The following is a 15,000-nucleotide window of genomic DNA, read 5'->3' as shown; positions in this document are numbered from 1 at the left end:
GACAAAATATATACACCTATGTAAAACGATGCTCCTTCCGCGCAATCTGCACCTCTTACGTTGGATTTGTAAAAACAGCCAAGTATGGAAAAAAATACAGTTACGGTAACTGATGGTCCAAATTCACAGAAAGGAGATGTGGAGGCACATGGCCTAGTCGTTAGAGCAGCGGACTCGCGGTCGAGGTATCGCGGGTTCGAATCTCAGACCGGGCGATGTCTCTGTTTATGAGCTAAACACCTAAGCCACGCGGCTCCGACAGAAGGTAATGGTGAACTTCTGCTGACTCTTTCGCCACAACTTTCTCTCACTCTTTCGTCCTGCATCTTGCAGTTCACCTGCGACGGACGGTCGTCCCGTCCAGGTGGGGAATCTATACGCCAGGGAAACCGGCTCTTATAAGCCAGGCATGGCTTGAGAAGGAACAAAGAACAACAACAGAAAGGAGATACTTCGTAATTCGGATGGAAACGAAATTTCTATCAATAACAAGAGGTCGTGTGATTGTGTGAGATGAAGTCATTCACTAGATAAAATCTGTTAAAGTAACATATTGTGAGGGAGGAAATTATATAGACGAAGAATAAGCAATCTATAAAGACATTCGAATTTAGTATCATGGCACTTTCATACGCATATGTGAAATCATTTGCATTACATCATTGTGTATTATGATAGGAGTGAATATGAACGTACAATAGGCTAGATGTTTATGTGAATTATAACATGAGGAAAATAAATAAAAGCAATTACCAGATTTGAATTATACGGGATTATTACAAGAATCTCATTATCAGGTTGAATATACTTTGAGAGTGATAGTATCTGAATTTATTTGATGAAAATCCCAGGTATTTTATGTGGTTCCCACCTGGCAGAAGTATCATAAGAAACCATTATCAGTTAATGAACAACCTGAAACAACATTAGGAAAGCTCTTCTTGTGTAGAAGTAGCTAATGATATTATACTGTAACGCAATCACATCAATGGAGCATAGTAGGTTGTCAAAATGTGTTAACCGTATTACATAAAATAGAAAATAATAAAAGCGACACTCAAATGTTGATTATTCTCTCCCTCGGTGATACACAGACAATTATCAGAAAATCTGTTTCCGTGTAGCCCTAGGCTAGGTGAGCACATTATTCGCACATATATGACCACAAATCAATCTTTCCCTATATGTTCACCCAACCCCTACTATTGCAATTTGCATATCTACAATTATATTATGCTTTGCGTCTATTGGCTGGCAGTTTTCTATAATATGTGGTTGTTAATACTAAAGCGATCCTATAGAGGTTATATTGTTGAATAATCAGAATAATAGAGTAAAGACGTCTCCAAAAATTGGAAAATCTTGCAAAGACCCCAAAAGGTTCCATAAAGTTTTCTATTTTGGTCTAACAACTAAGTCCAGTGATTACTCGCAGCTATATTCCAATATTTAAACTCATCAGGGCATTCCTCTCCTAACGTCTCAGTTTGTGTATTCCACACACACACACACACAGACACACACACACACGAACACACACACAATGACTTTACTATCTACAAGCACATAGAAACATACCTATCTATCACTGACACCTTGGGCAAACACGGTATAAATTTATGCATATGTCTGAAGTGTTTATACTTCCATCTTCCATTTTCAAGCTTTTCACAAACCGTTTCGTTTTCGTATACATACGTGTTTGTATATATAAACATTTATATGTAGAATTTGGCTGTGTATCTGACGTTGAGTACTTTTGTGCATAATTTGCGCACATGTACAAAGAATTTGTAGTATTAGTACAGTGCATGTAGATATATTACTCCTTTACGGCTATATTATAATTACTTCTTATTTCCCCACATCGTGTCCTAAACCTCCATATATTTCTACCTATTCCAGGATATAATTATATTTATATACAAGTTACAATGTAAATCCTTACGTTGGAATTCTTAAATGTTTCAGTATTCTGCCCTTCTAGCTTTCCTTTCAGTTCAGCAAAATCACTACATGTTGCCAATCCCTTTTCTATATTTTTACTTCACTTTTATGTTCTAACTCCATTCATTCGAATCTTGTAACAGTAGTAATAACTTCTCTACAGCAATAAACCCATTACCTTCTCTTTCATCTATACATACGTACATACACAGAAACTCACACAAACATACACACACACACACATATGTATATATGTATGTGTGTATATATGTGTGTGTATATATATATACATGTATTTATATATATATATAGATGTACATGTATATATATTTATACAAGTATATATGTGTATATCACTATACATGTATAGACGACATATATATATATATATATATATATATATATACAACTTATAAACACGGGCAAAAGAAAATTATTTCTATACCTATATGCTGATAACAGACTTTTAAATCGTCAATTTTCACATATTATATACCCACTATAGAACGTTGTGCTGAAATCGAGGAAACCTTGCCAACAGAATTTTTAAAAGGTATTTTAATATACCGCCACTTTTTTTATGAAAGTTTTGAAAGGTATTTTAATAGGCTGCCACTTTTTGATGAAATTTTCTTCTGTAAAAACCTTCACACTATATAAGTAGTAGATTTATAACTATTCGGTATAGGGACTGGTAACCACTATAAGCTGAGGCTAACCAAAGGATTTTATATTTAGATATATCTGTGGTACTTATGTGTACTAATGATTTTTGCTTCGGCTTTTTTTTCCATGAGCTCATGTAAGTATTTCATTTATTTCTATACGTATTTTCTACTGACGAGGAAAAAATCTATTATAAGATTAATTCCGAAATTGATTCAATATAGAAATAACGAACTCTTGAAAAAGATTCTGCTTGCTAGCTTTCCTCTATTTCAGCGAAACGTACTTCTGTAGTGGGTGTATAATATCTGGAAATTGACGATTTAAAAGTCTGTTATCAGCATATTGGCATATAAATAATTTTCTTTTGGCCTTGTTTATAAGTTGTTTATAATTTTTACTTTAAAGTTAATCTAATATACTGCCACTTTTTGAATGAAACTTTTTATTTGTAAAAAAACTTCATCCTGTATTAGTAGTAATAGTAGTATATATATATATAATATATATATATATATAATATATATATATATATATATATATAAATGTATTTATATATATATATATATATATATATATATATGTATATATATATGTATATATATATATATATATATATATTATATATATATATATATATATATATATATATATATATATACGTATGAAGTTGGACTACTGTAAACTTGAAATAAAACATAACAAGGCACAATTCTAAAATCACACCAAAGAAAATAAATTTGAAACATTTATTTCTCTCATATCTTGCTTATATTTATAGCACTTTTGTTACTTTGAGAGACGGGATATAAATCTAAGTAACATTATTGAAATTCTAAACTGCATTTTCGGCATAATGTATATGGAACGACTTAAACAGTAAGTTTAGACTTGCAATGTCAAATTCACTGATCTGCAGAATAATGTCTATTTTAGATAATGCTAAATATATATTGGAGTTAATTGTAAATTTGAGAGTGATCAATGATGATACATACATCACAATTCACACAAACAATTGTTTTATCAAACTTCTAGACATTGTAGCTCAGTTTACATATATATTACTTTTACATGTATACGACTGAATTGTTATTAAGAACAAGGCGACATAATTTTCTTCCAGACAGCAGGAAGATATATCAAAATAGTAGCTTTTTGACGAGAGTGAAATCGCATAAATTCGTCCACGTTAGTAATTCCATTATATTTATCTCACTAAATGCAGATAAAATCACCATTTCAAAACGTTCATAGTGTATAGCACAATCAAATAAATGATAAGTGGTGCTTATCGTACAATCGAAATTGCTTTATATCATTCTTATTACTATTATTACGTAAATCTAAATTGTAGTTTATAACAGCTGTAAGATTTAAATTTGGCTAATTCGTTATGGTGAACTGTTGTGTTTGAGCAATCAGTAAGAATACAGTCAACGATATTATTTTTCGTTAGGTCTTCGTTATCTGGATTGAACAAGACAAAATAATCTCTTTAGAATTTGATCTGCACACAAAAATGATTTAAATGCTTTTGACATCAGTTTTGCTTGAAAAGAAAATTCGTGCTGCATATATTTTAGCCAGCGGTATATTAACAGGATACGTGATGGATATATTTCAAGAAAAAATAAGACCAAAACCACAGGAACTACCGTACCGACAATCCACTGAAAGACACCAGCCAAACACTGGCTGAATAATGAAAACTACATATGAGTATATACTCTTTTTATGCACTATTTTTTGCACCCCAAAAGTTATATCTTCTCTGCATTTTCTCTTTTCCCTCCTCCCTTTGTCACTCGCTTTCTCTATGTGTGTTTATGCATGTATATTTGTATGTATGTTTAGGTGTGTATATATATATATGTTTGTGTATGTGTCTATACTTAGAAATTTATATAGGAATACATGTTTGTTTGGATGTACAACCCACATGTGTATATGTGTGTACATGTGTGTGTGTCTGTCTGTCTGTCTGTGTTTCCCTAAAACTTCAAAACTACACAACCAATTTCATTCAAATTTTACACATGCCTTACTTAGGGTCCCTGTAGTTTCATGGGCAAAAAACTTCTAGCCTAGAGCGAGCCCATAGGAATATCATATCTTCTCCACTATTTCAGTATTACGTGTTGAAAGTGAAACAAAAACATTTCCCTATTTTACGTCAGATACTTTCACTTTAACAATAAAAATAATTATAACAATTGAATTATATGTAGTAAGTAATTTCTTTCATTGGCCTCAGTTGTGACTTTTATACTTTTGTCGGTGTTCTGGCATCTTACAAGATGTTTTCTGAAGGAAGTAGCTCTCGTGTTCAGATGTTCTTTGATGCGGACGTGTAATGGTCTTGTTGTGCTACCCACATATAACTTGTTGCATTTGTTACATTGTATTCTATACACAACATTTACCCGTTGGCATACATCTGTGTCACGGATGGAACAGCTTGTTACTGTGCATTGATTGTCATCCATTGTTCGTTCCTTAGTGAGATGTCCTCTCAGAGAGGGGCCGGAGTGGGCTAATTGTATGTCTAGCCCTTCTCTTCTTATGGCTCTCCAGATGGATGTAGTTATTCTCTCGCGAAAATGGGGTATTTTAAAGAAGCATGTGTTCCTGGGTTTTCTATGTGTTCGGCGTGTTGGTCGTCTTTACATGAATCTAGGGTACCCGTTGGTTTTCAATATACGTAGGAAGCGTGTAGTGTGGGTTACTTGTACTCCGTTCTGCTTCACTTACAATGGATGCGTGCAAGTACATTTCTGGCGTATCCTATTTTGGCACCGAGTGGAAGTGCTGAATTGTACTGGACAAACATATCTCTACTGGCCGCTTTCCTGTAGAACTCGGTGTGGATCTCCCCTTCTTTCGTTATATTCAGTTTGAAGTCAAGTAGTGATAGTGATCCAGTGATGTCGGGATGTTCTGTAGTGAACTTTACTTTCGTGTCTATGTTATTGAATCTCGTGAATATTCTGTCAGCCTCTTCACGGGAGGATGTGGGTATGAGGATGTCATCTACGTATCTAGTGAAGAAGGTGCATGAGCGGCATATGTTGAGTGCACGACGTTCCAGATGGTCCATATAAGTGATGGCTAGTAGACCTGAGAGACAGGATCCCGTGGGGAGACCCGTTGTCTACTTGTATATGTGGTCCTAGAAATAGAAGTAGGTGTTGTCCACGATGATGGACAAAAGTTGATGTATATCAGCTGCGGTAAGTTCGAAGCATTGGATGTTGGACGTTATTATGCAGTCGGTCAATAGGTTGACCGCCGAGTGTGCTGGCACCGTTGTGTACATTGAGACAACGTCAGCACTAAAGGCATATCTGTTTTGCCTGAGATGGCAAATTCTTTCTGGGTTTAATTCTCGTAAAACCATCGCCTTTCTTCACCATATATCTTGGATATATTACTCTTGGAGATAATACACTATATTAACATACCACCTATCAATGACTATATCAAGAGTTAAAAATCAATAATGACATTTTTTCTCATACTTATATTAATTAAGAAACAGTTGTGTATTTAGGAGCAAATCCACGCGAATAATATTAGCTTTCAATTATAGTATTATTTTATGTTGTTAATTATTGTTATTCTAAATATTCAATTATCAGTTTCCTAAGTATGCCAATCAAATTATTTTTCACACTTTCTATTCTAACGTTAATTCGTACACCAGCCATCGTTTATACAACTTACGATTTGGTTTCAGTTTGGTTATTCGTTTATATAATTATGAGGAATAGTTTAGACCTCATTTAGTTGCCACCTGTAAATTTTCTACACGTTCCTCAGCAAGAACTAAAGTTGCATTTCTACAAAGAAGTATTGAAAATAAAAATTTCTTTACAATATTAATTGGATTCTACTATCTCTCATAGAGTCAAAGGGAGTGCCACAGTAATAATTAAATTACATACAAAGAGTATAAGATATTAAGGATTTTCGCAGATACGCTTTCTTGCGAATGTTTGAACTTCCATGTTCTGCACATAATCTAATTATCAAGGTTTTTAATGTCAGAATTCGCCCACGTCTCATATACCTCCCATACATTCGGAAATTTTCTTACTATATGCACTATTTCGCCCATTCCTAAATATTATATAACTTTAATTTAGTGGTCATTACTGTGAAACATATAATGTAGTTATTGCATAAGAAATATTTGTCAAAATTACTATTACATTCTATTCTAGTTTCTTATCAGAAAGAAAAATTTATTTTTATTTTTCCAAACACTCTACAAATATCCCTGTAGTAAGAAACTTGCTTCCAAACCACCTGGTTTCGGATTCAGTCCCACTGCGGTGTACCTTCACTAAGTGTTCCCTAATATAACTTCGGGCCGAGCGAAGCCTTGCGAACGGATTCGGTAGACGTAAATTGAAAGAATCCCGTCGCATATATATATATATATATAGAGAGAGAGAGAGAGAGGGAGAGGGAGAAAGAGAGAGATAGGTAGATAGATAGACAGATAGATAACTATGTGTATATACATATATACTTATATGTATACATTTGTGAGTGTCTGCTACGTTTCCGGAAATTAGCGGTTCGGCAAAAGAGACCGAATATATACTAGGCTTACAGAGAATATATACTGGGGGTCGATTTTTTCGACTAGATGAGGTGCTCCAGCATGGCTGCAGTCAAATGACTCTGTGTGTGGGGGGGTGCGTGTGTATACAAGTAATGATTGTAGAAATGGAAACTAATTTTTAATACTCGCTACAATCAACACGTCAATCAAACACCGAAATGTCTTCTTTCTTGTTAGATTTAAATTTGAAGAATTCGTCATCTTAAACGGTTGAGTTTGACAATTCTGAAGGTCATGGCAAAAATACTGATATATTGGTACAACTATCTTCTATTTCCCAGTACAAAATTTTCTGCATAAGCTGAGAAGGTTACTGAGAGGAATCTAAGTTATAAAAGCCGCGTCACAAGCGACAAGGAAATAGAGATTTTGAGGTTTTGATTGGCGCGTTCCCCCCTATATAGGTTGATATAATGACAACTGCAACACCTCCAACATATTAATCAACGGAACGTCACATTGGGTTTTTACAGCAACATATTCCAATTTTCCTTATAATGCTATGTATATCACGCCTTTCCGTTTTGTTCAAAGGTCTCCATAAATAATATCAGTCTCTCCAATCCCTTTGAAAACAATGCCGTTCATTTTTCCTATGTTTCTATATTTTAAAATCCCGTGCACTAAAACTTCCACAATATCTCACTTCGGCAATCTTCGTCTGTTATGGTGCACGAACTAGAACACCAAATTCCAAATCTGCAAAATATTCACTGCGTCTTTGGCGTAGAGTCAGGTTGATCGTTTGTGGATAATGGTTACAAGTATGCCCAAACCATGAACATTGTCACCATTGTTTTAAACTCTATACTTACTTTTAAATGCTGGAAACTACTCTCCATCCTCCACAAAACATTTTCCCAATACATTTTCAAGCACGAGGCTGCAAAGTCTAATGTCTAGTATTTTACTACTAACAGTTGTGATATTTGCTGCATTATCTCGATCGTTTACCTTGTTCTTTATTTAGGCTGTTATAAACACGACACAATTGTTACTTTATATATTCTGAATACTTCAGTTCGTTCGAATATTCTTTCTTAACATTGACACCTAAGTCATAAATCCTAATAATACAGCAATCAATAGCTTGATATATTACACTGTGGATTATGTTTTTTATTGTCTGGTGTTGGAGATATTTAGGGGTGCTAATTTGAAAAATTAAGTCCATTTTGGTCTGTCACATCATGGTTTTACATAAACTGGAATGTATACTTTTCAACAATCCCGGTAGGATAAATTTCGTTCCACCAATTGCATGCCCATGTGTGGAAATTGACATCACAATTTTTTTTTAATATCATTTAAAATTCAACCTCGAAAAGGAAAACAAGAGTTATGTTTGAAGTATCTTCAGTAAATGACAAGAATCACACTTGAGTAACTTTCGCTATTTTCAATCTAACCAGTTTTAAATTGCATGATGATGTCAGAGGAGTCCTTCATAGAATTTGATGTTAATAAACAACACATATACGTGGTCCTAAACATTTATACATGTCTCATATTTGTGAAATTTCTCTCAGATTTGCCACGCTAAGTATGATTGCAAATCAGATGAGTCATGATTTGTTGAACCTTTACGTATTTATTACGAAAATTTGTATTTTGAATGCATCTTTAATATTTTAATTCTGAGGTCACACGAGTATTGATCAGTGTTTGTCAAGCATGATAAAAGACTTGTAGAAAGAGCTTCATAAAGTACTCTTTTACTTGTTTCAATCATTTGACTGCACCCATGCTTGAGCACCACATTTAGTCGAGCAAATCGACACCAGGACTTATTCTTTGTAAGCCTAATACTTATTCTATTGGTCCCTGAGGCCGAACCGCTAGGTCACGGGAACGTAAACACACCAGCGTCGGTTGTCAAGCGATATTGAGGGATGGAAGAAAGCACAGACACACAAACATACATACACACACACATATATATATATATATATACATATATACGACGGGCTTCTTTCAGTTCTCAAAACGAAGGCTGGGCAACCCATATAGTGTTTAAAACATGTGGTGAAATACTGACACAGTGGCAGCTTCAAATATCTAAGCAGACAATTTCAAGATTACGTCTAGTGTATCTGACGTGTCACAGATTACATGGCTATGGCCAGACGTGCATTTTTTGGAGACCATGTCTGGCGTTGTAAAAGAAGCAAGGAATGCGTTTAATGCGCATGTCCCTGATTTCTTGGAAAGTAATCAAAATATCAAGAACTTGTGCAGGCCCAGTGAAACAGGTTTCGAGGTCTGGGGTGCAACATGTGTATAAAAATGCATTTCCTGCTCAGTCATCTGAACTACTTCCCTGAAATTCCAGTGCAATGTGTGATGAGCAAGGGGAAATATTACACCTAGACATCAAGACCATGAAGATTAGGTATCAAGACAGAAGTGGATGGCTGAGTACTACTGGTGTTTGAAACAGACTCGTGATGCAAGTTGTCACACTTCTTACACAGCTAAAACTCTAGTTTTGGGAGAGAAATTTCTATCCCAAGATGGTTCATTCAATATTTTGAGTAACATGTGTTTTAAACAATAAAATGTCTTATTTGGTTTGTGCTTGTTTCTTATTTCAGGATAGCATTTGACGGCTAAATTGACATTTTTCGGTAAAAGTATAACTCATTGCTTCAGAAAATAAACTTGACGTAAAAGAAATTGTTGAAAACATCACCGTCAAATTAGATAGGACTAATTGCAAAACACAACATAGCTAATTTTGTTTCTAAAAATGTTCCCCAGTATTATAAATAAAATTTTAAAGACAGCTGGCCAGCCCTATTACTTACGTACAAATAATACAAAAAACTGAGGTGGAAGAAAAAAATTGACTGCAGTTTTGAAATCAACATACCTATTTTAATTTAAATGGAGAGAAAGAAGCAAGCACAACAGAAATTATGTTCAAAAGTAGTTCCTCTATGCTTCATAATACAAATTCAAAAATATCATTCTGAGAACAATTGAAATCCCCTCACGGAAGTTTAAATATATTCATATTATTTGCACACCAACTGAGCAAGTATATCTATGCATATGTAGATTTTCAGTCTATTCTTGGAATAAAATTAAGGATACTATGACTTAAAGTATCGGCTAAATCAAACAAGTGAGAAGAATATGTGAAACGCATTGAGTGGTATATTAGCCAATTTATAAACTTTCAAGATCAAATAACGCTAGAGCCATTAAAATTCATACCACCTCCGAATTTATTTTGGTAGCTACACGTTTCGTGGTTGCAAATTTGCGTATCTAGAATTTTCATCAAATTAACGTTTAAGTAAATCTTTTCAATTACTGGTAGCTATGATTAATCTACAAATTGATTGGAAGATAACAAGTATATATGTCCTAGTAAAGAAAGGTTTTGATCGTAATTACGTTCCCAACAGGAACCACTGTACGTAATCTAATATTTATTGATTTATTAATTAGATGCAAAGACACAACTTTGAAGAACAATAAAATTAGATTGCATGAATTTCATAACATTCTGAAAGCCATTAATGGGCATAGCAAAAGTAATTGGTTATATCTATGATATAAAACCCTTAAATATATATGTATGTATATGTATGTATGCATGTATGTATTATGTATGTATGTGTATGTATGTATGTATGTATGTATGTATGTATGTATGTATGTATGTAATTATGTATGTATGTGTGTATGTATGTTTGTATATGTTTGTGTATGTATACTATTTTTTTCGGTAATCCTGGTTCTAAGTAGTTGCTGTTTGGTATACATGAATTTATATACTACAATTCTCATTGCAAGGATATTAAAAATATATTAAATATTATTCGTTTATAACCACCACAAGTATTTTTCAGATTTGTCAGTGCCCATTTCTTGCTAAGCAGCCACAATTGAGACATCATGTGGTTTCATGAAAATGAAGCACTCAACATTTACAATGTACATATACACGCTTTTATAGATATATGTCTGTGATTTTATATGCCTGTGTATGTGTATGAGTGCGCGCTCGTTTGTGTGTGTGTATGTGTGCGCGTGAATATATATGTGCGCATGTCTGTGTTTGCCTCTGTGTATGTTTGGACATATGTGTATGTATTGCTGTAGGTATCACGTCGACTCATATCATCCGAGAGCGAGGGAACTTATGGAGAGTTTCTTTTGCGGCAAAGAAATCATTATATATCAGAGAGTTAAATTTATGACCATGCCCTCAAGCAGGAAGAATATTAAGAACACCTGGACTAGGAACCTGCAAATAAATAATCAAAATATTTACATTTTACTGAAAATATACATTGACCGTAGAAAACAGAATTCTAAAGGTCCAACAAAGGAAACCTTTTCCCTAGATTTTTGAAATGTTGATACAGTCTATTGGTCGCAACTCCTGACCGGAGTGTGACGGGTTTTCAGTAAAGGATTGGAATATGAACTCAAAGGGGAGAGAATCAGAACAGATACCGCAATTTTTCCCAACCGATGCGTTAACAATTTTGTAAACCATCAATTCTGGACTGCTCCTTCTTGTCTTTCAATAGATGAAGAACGAAGTTTACCTGACCAGGATTAGAACACATAATGCTGAGATTAGTATAAATACTTTTAGGAATTTTATTCAATACTCAAACGATCCTACCATTGAAGGTTAGATTTTCCGTACAGGAACAAAACATAGTGACATATTATCTCCATTCTCATCATCTCATTTATATGAACATACGCATTTTGAGACTAAATGCCAATGCTAATTTATCAGGAAAACGATCTTAAATAGCTAATATGTCGTATAACGTTATATAGGTGGCTATGTTTGGAAACATTATTGTTTGAAGAAGGACTATGACCTAGGTACAATACTAGTTTTCTCTGAAGGGACTATTTAATTCCCGTACGAGATTTGTCCATAAACCTAATTAGGGAATATCAATATTAATTTCAAATTTCGACTCAAGGTTAGCAATTTCAGGAGAGAGGGTAAGACGATTAGATCGACCCAACTGATCAATTGGTACTTATTGTATCGACCCCGAAAGGATTAAACGTAAAGTCAATCTCTGCGAAATTTGAAATCATAAGTAAAGACGGACGAAATACCGCTAAGCATCATGACAACCATTCTGCCAGTTCATTGCTTTAATTATGAAATTAATATTTGTTTCAAATGCGAAGTCGACTTTGCCGAAAATTGAACTCAGATTCTAAATAGGGACGAAATACCGCTAAACATTGTTTTTTGGTGTGCTAACGATTCTGCCAGATTACCGCCTTAATTAAGAAATTAATATTAATATTCACAAAAGGTAACTTAAATGGCTTGTCTGTGAAAATCTTGATTTCATTTTTCTTTTTTTGGTCAATTCAAGTTATATCCTAAAAGTTGCTGATCTATAAATTTGAGAATTGAAAGGAAGATGTCATTTCATTAGATATAACGATCTTTTTTTCAGGAAACTGGATTTTAATAGGCATAGAACACAGGAAACGTGTTCCAAATATTATAACAATATATTTAAACAGAAAATTATGTTGAATGCATCGTTATACTTCGTTTATAATTTTAAATTAATAATGATACATGACCCGATATTTTGCATTCTGTCCTAACGTAAACGAACAGTAAATTGCTAATATATTTTAATAGACCATATTAGAATAGAGAACCGCTCAAATAAAACATGCAAATCATTTTCTTCGGCATAATCATTATATTTATATTTTCCCTATAAATTTTCCATTAGGATTAATGTGGGTAATATAGTCAATATATCTCTGTAATAGTGTCTTCATCACATCCTTCGTTTCATTCTAAGAGTAATAAGCGAAGTTAACGAAATTCAGTGAGGCCGTTAAAAGAGATTCTAATTAATATTGTATCAAAGCAAATTCCAATAATAAGAGTATAGCTATTCAGTTGTTATTAATAATCAAAAAAATAAACTCTGCAAAACCTTTGATGAATAGCAATTAGATTAATTAGATTAATTGTAGAATATTTTGTTGAATCGCTATAAAATTACAGGAACGGCATTTTGTACGCTATATTTGAATAATTGTATCACTTTAAGAGAATATTTAAAATCCCAAGCAGGATTTAATATGTTAAGGAAACCTGAATAAAATGTTAAAAAAAAAACTAGTCTGTATATATTTAAAACAGGGACGATTAATAAACTAATTAGAAAAAAATGTTTTGAAGAAAAAAATATTAAACAACGACTTAATATAATTTAACCATGATCATATTAATGAGGCATTTACCTCGCCATAGATATCGTAGTGATAGCAGTAACTGGAAGTGATGAATTCTAGAATTACGTAGTGAAATAGTTTAAAGACTAATTAATCAGAAGCTGTACCGAATGAAAATGACAATATTAAATTTTGTGCACACATTTTAATTGAAGAACATTGAAAATCTAACTAAAAATATTGCATTTTATTTGTCAGGGATGCAAAAGTGGTTAGCAAAAAGCATGTGTTGATAACCAGTGACATAGATCTTGGTTATACTATACCTATTAATATTAATGAAATAATTAACCAATAAGCCGATTAAACTGCTAGTTGCATGATTAATAGCTGGATGTAAAATTGGTAACACACGTGCATCTTTAGCTTGCTTGCACACATTGCAATCACTCAGCAGTAAAATCATGTGCCGAGACACAGATTTTGCTTTCTGTTATGTCAGATGAACTGCTAATCATCCTAAAGAAAATACCTACAGAGAGGTCGAGAAGATGCGTCAACGAAAATGCAACATGGGGTGTGTATTCAATAATTTTGTATCGACATCGAAACTTGAAAATCATTCTTTTTATTTTAATAAAATGGCTAGCAAAACCTTGATTCTGATGATATACAGAATCAGAAAAACATTATGGAAAAAAATCATCTTCACATGTCCAAAACTTGGATTAACATTCTTTTCCTGACCCATCACAGAACCATAGAAATTACGCCAGATATCTTGATATTCCATCCAGTTTGCTAAAATGACAATGCCCAGTATATTACCACTCTTTACCAACAATTACCACTCAGTAAATATCAGTCAATTCCATAACGAAAAATTAATTCACAACGAGCTTGACGTTAATTATGCTATCCACTATCCAACAAATCAGCTGACATTTTGAAGACTCTATGAGGCATTTCCGTACATTCACATAGCCAGTAACTACAGAACGGATACTCATTTTGCTACAGCAATACTTGGATAAACTATAACTCCCTCGTAGTAGAAAACACATATAACCCGTAAATTACATTATGATAGGTATTGAGAAAGAAAACTTTTTCACACTTCATGCTAGTTCTCATCGCATGTATAGCTGCATGTTTAGTTTATCGCAACACTATTTTTCTAAGAAATGCGAAATTCAGGAAGATTACTGCAATATTGTATGAGTTGTTTTTCTTACGACCGGTTCTACGTTCCATTGTCATGTAATGGAGGAAGCAGACATTTTTACTACGATGCTCCAAACTGCCGGACAATAAGATTCTCTAAACCGTATCTCTTCATGAATAAAAAATAAACATGTCTGTTATAATTACTTCTTTTTAATGCACTGAATCATGAATGACAAGGTGACATACAAACTAAGATGTTACTATTTTCTTAACACGCAAATTAAAGTATTCAATATTCAGTATATTACAACAATTACCACTCAGTTAGTATCAGTCAAATCAATAACGAAAAAAATTAATTCACAACGTGCTTGACGTTAATTATGCTA

The 15,000-nt window shown here is 33.5% G+C and overlaps 1 long non-coding RNA gene across 1 annotated transcript in view; it reads right to left on the bottom strand.

Moving 5' to 3' along the window:
* Positions 1 to 15,000, bottom strand: part of LOC118764432 — a 23,480-nt gene that overhangs the window by 300 nt on the left and 8,180 nt on the right. The window contains exons 2-3 of the long non-coding RNA XR_005000244.1: positions 4,574 to 4,585; positions 1,561 to 1,582 (exon numbers count right to left, since the gene is read on the bottom strand). This is a non-coding gene — a long non-coding RNA (uncharacterized LOC118764432). The remainder of the gene's footprint in view (positions 1 to 1,560; positions 1,583 to 4,573; positions 4,586 to 15,000) is intronic.

Source organism: Octopus sinensis, linkage group LG8 (assembly GCF_006345805.1).
Source record: "Octopus sinensis linkage group LG8, ASM634580v1, whole genome shotgun sequence".
Taxonomy (NCBI): domain Eukaryota; kingdom Metazoa; phylum Mollusca; class Cephalopoda; order Octopoda; family Octopodidae; genus Octopus; species Octopus sinensis.
The sequence above is the reverse complement of the archived record's forward strand: the minus strand, read 5'-3'. Positions and strand labels throughout refer to the sequence as shown.